At 44.4% G+C, this 8,673-nt stretch overlaps 1 non-coding gene across 1 annotated transcript; it reads right to left on the bottom strand.

Moving 5' to 3' along the window:
- Positions 1–4,774: 4,774 nt before the first annotated feature.
- On the bottom strand, positions 4,775–4,845 carry trnag-gcc (transfer RNA glycine (anticodon GCC)). Its single transcript has one exon. It is a non-coding gene; the product is annotated as a tRNA-Gly (tRNA).
- Between the last annotated feature and the right edge of the window lie 3,828 nt (positions 4,846–8,673).

The raw sequence follows: 8,673 nt of genomic DNA, 5'->3' as shown, positions 1-8,673 counted from the left end.
GGGAAGGGGAATGCAAACACTGCAACTGCGCATGCGCATCTCTACCCATCGTCTGGGCCGATGTAACGTTCAGGCGCTCCTCCTAAACTCGTATATTGGATGCAAATCGCACGTTCAAGTGCTTTTAGTTAGAAATGAGAGCGATTCGTTTTTTGAGAGCTGTTGATTTATTCAGAAATCAAGCATCAAAGAGCTATTTTCTGCATCAGCTGTATAATGAAGAGGAGACAATCCACACCATGCATATAATTGTTTTAATAATTAAAATTAATGTATTAGTCACAAAATGTGGCCTACACCACTTTTAATGTCAAACATTCACATCTTCCATCCACTCCGACCACTAAACGTCACATTTATGGCAACTCGATTGTCACAGAAACATTCCCACTTTTCAGTTGTATTTACAGTTTCGTTTGGTCGCTCATGAGTGCTGTTTTCATAATTACTATATTTCCGAAAGTAGTTGAAGGCAGCATCAGATTCTGTGTTCTGTTTACTTTCCTTCTTGTACCTCACTGGTTGTGAAGTGCTACTGCATGCCTACTGTGTCAATAACAGCATTGGCTTGATTAAATCTCGAACACTGCTTGAAGAAAAGGTGTTTTCCCTGTTTATTTATTAGTTATTTGCTGATTTTTTTTTTTTATATCTATCTATCCCAATACACTTTCTATATATTGAATCATGAACTTTAGTCATGATTTTTTCCTCAGGCAGTATTTTGGAATGGCAAATTTTCTTATTTTTAAAGTGACAAACATGTTGATGGATGGGCGACTTAAGCAACAAGTCTTTCATAAACTACAGCATATTAATACAAACAAGTCCTGACAAAAAGATAAGATCGAATCATCAGCTCATGTTAGAGCAGCTTGTTTTGCCTGTTGGGCCTAATTACGAGAGAGACTGGAGGCCCTATACAAATGACTCCCTGTACAAGTCTCACACATGGAAGGTGAGGAACCACTCTTTTGACACTAATCTACCTTTCCCTCTTCCTCCCTGCCTTCTGGCGACAAATTCTCGTGTTAACGATAAAACGGCAGGACAGGAGGTGTAGTGTGTGCCAGTCAAACCAAGAAGTGCACGGCTGATGGACTGCGGGAGCGAGGGAAGGAAATCAAAGACGCGGCTGTTGGAGCACTTCCCACATGTCAGCATCGGTGCTAATCATAAACACATCACATGCACCTGTAGGGGAGGGTGAGCTATGGGAAAGTTCCACTCTGAAGTTCGACTCCAAAGGTTGCGTAATGCTGAAACCGCAGAGAGTAAACAGAGAGACGTAGGCCATGCTTTCTGTAAACGTTCAACCTGAACTTCAAGACTGTTCCATTACGCTTAGGGACCAACTGTGCTGCTAGTGACAAGGACAAGACATGGTGTTTATATGGGACAGGAGACAGGATAGCTACTTCAACCCCTGCTTCAATTTAACTGGAATAAAAAAAAATTGCTTTAAATCATAAAATGATTCAGCATAAAACAGAAGTTGAATTTCTCTTAATCCAATGTGATTTATTCCCATACTGAAAAAGTATAGTATGATACAAAAATATAATTCAGTGTTTGAAACCAACATGATCACATTACAGGAAAAATGAATAAATTAAAACGAATGACAAATATCTAACAATAAGAAAACCATTTCTGAAGACAGAGGCATATCAGCATTAACCATTGCATCCAGACTTTGTTCCAAAGATGTTGCAGCTGTATGTTTTGGAAAGTCTGGATCTATCTATCTATTAGAAAATATTTACTTTAAGGCACATTTTGTCATGGATCTTGCATATTAGCACAACAGATCTCTCATATTTCATCTGTGGATATTTACCTGTGGAACTCTAACTGAGTTCATGACATTTTTGACTAGATTAACTGCAATAATCCAGCTCTCAGCTGAGTTCATGTGACGGCATTGCCACACTTCCTTCCGTTAGATCTTTATTTTCTCCACCAACCACAAAGCTTGACTATTTTAAAACCCCCAGTTCCTCTGATGTCACTTCCCGTGTCCAGAGGCGCTCTCTAGCTGTGATAGCTAGTGTGGCTTTGATCCCCTCCTGGTTCTGAGGTCCGCTCTCCCGTCCAAAGAAGTTGTTTCGGACAATGTAGCACGCACACAGTGGAAGGACGTTCCTCTCATGGCAGACGACTGGGGCCAGTAACTGTACAGAGATAAAGAAAATACAGTAGCTCATGATAAATCAGAAAATCTATCAGAAACATTTTTCACTGAGTGTCCATCAGCACTGAAATTTCCTCAATAATGCATGCTATACAGGATGATTAGATTGCTAATAAAGTAGTCCATTGTACTTCTGAATGTATGCGCATAAACCTTCTGTTTTCAATATGCTTTACATGAGAATTTCAATACATTTCACTGTTCTGAACACATCGTCCTCAACAACCCCTTTTCCTGAAGTTTGGGTGAATGAAGTTCTACTGTAAAGTAACAGGTTTTAGAGCAGGGCTTCTCAAACTCTGGACCAAGGTCCGGATCCGGACCAAACTACAAATCAATCCGGACCAGACCTTGTGTCACATTAGACATAAGTTAGTGTAACGTTAGTTAATGTTTCCTTGTGTCCGACGCGTTGTGTGATTGAACGTGCATTTATTTACTTGTGTGCGCAAGTTAACCATCCTTGATTTTTACTTTCACTGAGCCGCATGTGTGTGTGTTTGTGTGTGTTTGTGTGTGCCGCCTGCCTGTCGTAAGTTTGGACAAAGACGGCTACGGCTGCATTCACATTGCGGAGTGGTTTCTGCTCAAAACGCCACTATTTCCTATGGAAGGACGCAGATTCTGCGCTCACCACCGGCTGTATGGCTGATCGCGTTTTCTTCTGCCGCGGTTTGTCGTGCAAATAGTTCAATTTGAATGGATAAGATTTGTGAGTCATGCGTCACTTCTCAAGAGAACAACTCAGCGCTACTTTGGTTTCCTGGCAACAAACAACACATTACCCCTCCCCTTCATTTCTGCCACTTTTTTCAAAGCGAGGCGGGTTGCTGATTGCGTTACTGCAGCAAATGTTCCCCACCTTCAGAAGGCGGCCATTCATGTGCTCACCATGTTTGGTTCCACATATCGATGTGAATCTGGATTTTCCATGATGAACATTGTTAAAAACTCCTACCGCAGCAATTTGACCAATAAACACTTGGGTCAGTGCCTCCGCCTGGCAATCACACCTTTTGTGCCCAGGTTCAAGGCATTGGTTACAGGTAAACAGTGCCATTTCTCCCACTGATTCAAGCCACCATACTGTACTACTGAATGTGTGTACTTAAACTTAATTCATGTCGTCAAGTGGACGTTCAATAAAAATGTTTGAGTACCTCTGTTTTAGAGTGACACTTTATTTGGATAATTCAATGTTAATACTCAACCAACTTTCAGGTGACAAAAACTTAGGCTAGATGTTCAAAGTTTCACTTGCCTACTCTAACCTAACCTGACACGCCAGATGGTTTGTTACACAGAATCATCTGGGAAGTCGTCCTTGGAAACTGTTTGGAAAAGGGCAGGCACTTTAAAAAAATACTTGGCAGGTGATTGGATGAACCATCTGTCTATCACCGTCTATCACGGGCTAACTTCAACCAATCAGATCAACGAACCATATGACGTAGTAGGACAGTGCCGAAGAGGAAAGACAACAGGAAAGGCTGGTGGCTTTGAGGTAAATTTTACATTTCAGATCATTGATTGATCAAAGGCAGCTGTTTGCTGATCACTTGACTGCTGACTCCAATGATGCTGAAGTCGATACTGACCTGCATTCACATTCTATTAGATCTATCAGAACAAATTTCGTACTTGGAAACTTCACCAGCCTGCTTCTGTTTTGATGGAAAGCCAGTTGGAGTGTTAAAGGATTTGGCTGGTGTTTTTAAATACATTTTCTTATTGTCAACAAATCCTATGAAAATAACAAAATCAACAATGCGTTTGCTCTACTCCCATTACTTTCCGACTTCCCACGTTACCTTTTTAGCCTTCAAACCGGAAGTCATTGGCTCCAATTGTAAGCTAAAAACCTTGAAATACAGCTCACAAAGACATAGTTTCAATTTAAAAAATTGTTAACTGTTACCATGGAAAGTCAGGCTATTGTAGTTATTACCAAATCAAATTAGAAGGGGAACAAATTACGACAGGGACTATTTTCAGTGCTACGGAACTACTTTCCTGAGATGGAAAATGTGTTTACGGTTGTCTTAAGTTGTCTGAGGAAAAAGTTGGCTGGCCCGGTGCATCACAATGATGAAATATGCTGCCCAGAGCAACGGCGAGGCCCTTTGAGGTGTTTTTAATGGCTTTTTTAATACATAGTTCTATGGTACTGAGACATGACTTCGGCTACATCGACGAGACTTGTTAGCAAAACTAATTCATCGCTGATTTTGTTATTTTCATAGGATTTGTTGATGGTAAGAAATGCATTAAAAAACACCGGCCTTATCCACTATCTTTCTACAATTTACAATTTCCCATTTGGTGTACACATGAGATTTTACAAGCAAGACACAAGCAAGGATCTAGTCAGGAGAGAACAACGAGTATATACATATATAATATGTATCTTTCTTTCTTCAGGTTTGTGCACTGTGCAGTAGTAGTAGTGTCTTGACACCAGTGTACAAAAGGTTTGTTTCATGATACTCTTGATCCCCTAAATGAGAATATTGCCTTTTCACACCACCTTACTCAAGCGAACCTGAATAAAGTAAAAAAAAAAAAAAAAAAAAAGGAACTTGCATTGGCCGGGAATCGAACCCGGGCCTCCCGCGTGGCAGGCGAGAATTCTACCACTGAACCACCAATGCTGACAGAGAAGCACTGCAAACCCAGTAGACTTCTTAGTGACATATTATAGAAGTTGAGTGTCAGCATTGGACTATCCAAAGTGTGCCTGGCTTAAGTGATACTTTATTAATCTCATGGGGATATTGTGTTCTTGCTTTGCCCCCAGGTCAGAGCTTCAACATAATATTGCCTGTGTACTTCAGTTGCCTTCTTACCGACTCAGGCAGACTGGCTTGTTGTCTTTGAGGTGTCTCTCTGTCCTGCTGTCCTCCTTTGCCACCCATAATCCCCCTGCCTCCACTGTCTGTCTCTTCTGCTGTCAGATATGTCCTGGCCAGTGCCAGGGTTTCTGTATCTTGGTTGGGGATGGCTGTAACACAGGAGAAAATGATTTAACGGTTTGCCCTTCACAAACAACACATCATACAGTTTTTTTCCTCTGGGTGAAATGTATTACTGGAGACACATCTCATCATCTAGGGTAAAAGTCATCACTGATGTGATAGTGTCATTGACATTTTCTGTTGGCAACATCCAAAGGGTAAAAAAATCTGTCACAACCTTGCAGCTCCACCAAGGTATGTCAATCATACATCATCATCATCTATAAAACAAAATGGCGCCGCGGATGGCTGCCTCGGTGTGTTGGTGCGCATTGTTTTGTCTTGTTTTGTTCGTAAATTCAGTGATTGCTACAGTACAGCGAGCTCTTTCACCAGAAAAGAGCTCATGGACATCAGGGATTCAACCCCTAAGGATTTATTTCCCACTTTCATCGCCCCATCTGTGGAATTACTGGACATTCTGGTCAAAGGTGCACTCACCTTTGTAAACACAGTGAAACGCCGGAGGGGAGGAAAACGTGCCGGTGCGCTTGTGCGTCTCCGCCGGCGTGGACTTTGCACACCGTTACCGGGAATATTTCTCTCTAACGTGAGTTCACTGGGAAACAAACTGGACGAACTTCAGCTACTGTTGGGGAAGAACAGAGACTTCTCTTCATCTTCCGTTCTGTGCTTCACGGAGACGTGGCTGTGTGGATCGATACCGGACTCTGCGCTGCAGCTGGCAGGATTCCAACTCTTCAGAGCGGATCGCCACACGGAACTTTCCGGCAAGACGAAAGGTGAAGGTATCTGTTTTTATACAAACAGTGGATGGTGTAAGGATGTGACAGTGATTCTACAGCACTGTTCTCCTGATCTGGAATCATTTTTCATAAACTGTAAACCCTTCTACTCCCCTCATGAGTTTGTTTCGTTAATTCTGGTCGGTGTTTACATTCCACCGCAGGCCAACGTGCAGGAGGCACAGCGCATGCTCGCCGACCAGATAGTGTGTGTGGAGCGGACAAACCCGGATTCCTTAGTTATCGGTGACTTTAACAAAAGAAATCTCACCCATGAACTCCCCAAATACAGACAGTTTATTAAATGCCCAACCAGAGAGGAGAACATTCTGGATCACTGTTACACCACAGTAAGCAGTGCCTATCACGCCGTTCCCCGTGCTGCACTGGGACACTCTGACCACGTCATGATCCACCTGATTCCTGCATACAGGCAGAAATTAAAGCTCTGCAAACCTGTGGTGAGGACATCAAAAAAGTGGACCAGTGAAGCTGTGGAAGATGTTCAGGCGTGTTTGGACTGCACTGACTGGGAGGTTTTCAGGACTGCTACCAACAGTCTGGACGAGTACACAGAGGCTGTGACATCATACATTAGCTTCTGTGAGGACAGCTGTGTACCATCACACACTACGGTGAGGTACAACGACAACAAACCATGGTTCACAGCCGAACTCAGACAGCTATGGTCGGAGAAGGAAGAGGTGTTTAGGAGTGGGGACAGAGTCAGGTTTATAGAGTCGAAGTACAGGTTTAGCAAGGCGGTGAGAGAAGCTAAACGACTGTACTCTGAGAAACTTCACCAGTTCTCAGCCAACAACTCTGCTTCTGTCTGGAAAGGGCTCAGACAGATCACCAACTACAAACCTAGAGCCCCCCACTCTGCTAACAACTTGCGCCTGGCCAACAACTTGAATGAGTTCTACTGCCGCTTTGAAAGACAATGGGACAGTCCTGACACCTCTCCACAGCTGCCCACCTCAGAGCCCCCCTCCCCCCCTTCTACAGTGATGACTTTCTCCATCCTGGAGAGGGACGTTAACAGGCTTTTCAAGAGACAGAACCCCTGCAAAGCAGCCGGGCCAGACTCTGTCTCTCCACCCACCCTGAAGCACTGTGCCGATCAGCTGTCTCCGGTGTTCACAGACATTTTCAACACCTCACTGGAGACATGCCACGTACCAGCCTGCTTCAAGACCTCCACCATCATCCCGTCCCCAAAAAGCCAAGGACCACAGGACTTAATGACTATAGACCTGTCGCCTTGACCTCTGTGGTGATGAAGTCATTTGAACGCCTTGTGCTGTCACACCTCAAAAACTTCACTGACCCACTCCCGGACCCCCTGCAGTTCGCCTACAGAGCCAACAGGTCTGTAGACGACGCAATAAACATGGCCCTCCACTTCATCCTCCAGCACCTGGACTCCTCAGGAACCTACGCCAGCATCCTGTTTGTGGACTTCAGCTCTGCCTTTAACACGATCATCCCGGCTCTGCTACAGGACAAGCTCTCCCAGCTGAGTGTGCCTGACTCCACCTGCAGGTGGATCACAGACTTTCTGTCAGACAGGAAGCAGCACGTGAAGCTGGGAAAACACGTCTCTGACTCCCGGACCATCAGCACCGGTTCCCCTCAAGGCTGCGTTCTTTCCCCTCTACTCTTCTCCCTGTACACCAACAGCTGCACCTCTAGTCACCAGTCTGTCAAGCTCCTGAAGTTCGCGGACGACACCACCCTCATTGGGCTCAGCTCTGGTGGGGATGAGTCAGCCTACAGGCAGGAGATCGACCGCCTGGTGTCCTGGTGTGGACTGAACAACCTTGAGCTCAACGCTGTGAAGACAGTGGAGATGGTTGTGGACTACAGGAAGAACCCAGCCCCACTCACCCCCATCACCCTGAGAGACTCCCCAGTCGACATTGTGGAGTCCTTCCGCTTCCTGGGCTCCATCATTACCCAGGACCTCAAGTGGGAGCTGAACATCAGCTCCCTCACCAAAAAGGCACAACAGAGGATGTACTTCTTGCAGCAGCTGAGGAAGTTCAACCTGCCGAAGACGATGATGGTGCACTTCTACTCCTCCATAATTGAGTCCATCCTCACCTCCTCCATCACTATCTGGTACGCTGCTGCCATTGCCAAGGACAAGGGCAGACTGCAGCGTATCATTCGCTCCGCTGAGAAGGTGATTGGCTGCAATCTGCCTTGTCTCCAGGACCTGTACGCCTCTAGGACCCTGAGGTGAGCAGCAAAGATTGTGGCCGACCCCTCCCACCCTGGACACAAACTTTTTGAAACACTCCCCTCTGGCAGGAGGCTGCGGTCCATCAGGACCAAAACCTCACGCCACAAGAACAGTTTCTTCCCGTCTGCAGCTGCCCTCATCAACAAGCCCCGGGACCCCCACTGACACGGACCCTTATCCCCCCCCTCTATACCCCATACTGTAACCTTTGCACATTCTCTGGACAATATTTTGCACATTCCTGTACAACTATAGCCTACATCTTTTCCATTCACTTTAAAAAACAGATATATTGCACATATATATTTATATATTTTTTATTTCTTATTATATTTTTATTATATTTATTATTATATTTTTATTATTTGTATTATTTTATTTTATTATTTTTCTCCATTTTTATGTTTATTGTATGCACCTTCATACCAAGGCAAATTCCTTGTACTGTGAAAACTTACTTGGCAATAAACC

This window comes from Centroberyx affinis, unplaced genomic scaffold, assembly GCF_046629955.1.
Source record: "Centroberyx affinis isolate AG114_WGS23_722 - 3 ecotype Tasmania unplaced genomic scaffold, CSIRO-AGI_Caff_v1 ptg003849l_1, whole genome shotgun sequence".
Taxonomy (NCBI): domain Eukaryota; kingdom Metazoa; phylum Chordata; class Actinopteri; order Beryciformes; family Berycidae; genus Centroberyx; species Centroberyx affinis.
This window is presented reverse-complemented; position numbering and strand designations above follow the sequence as displayed.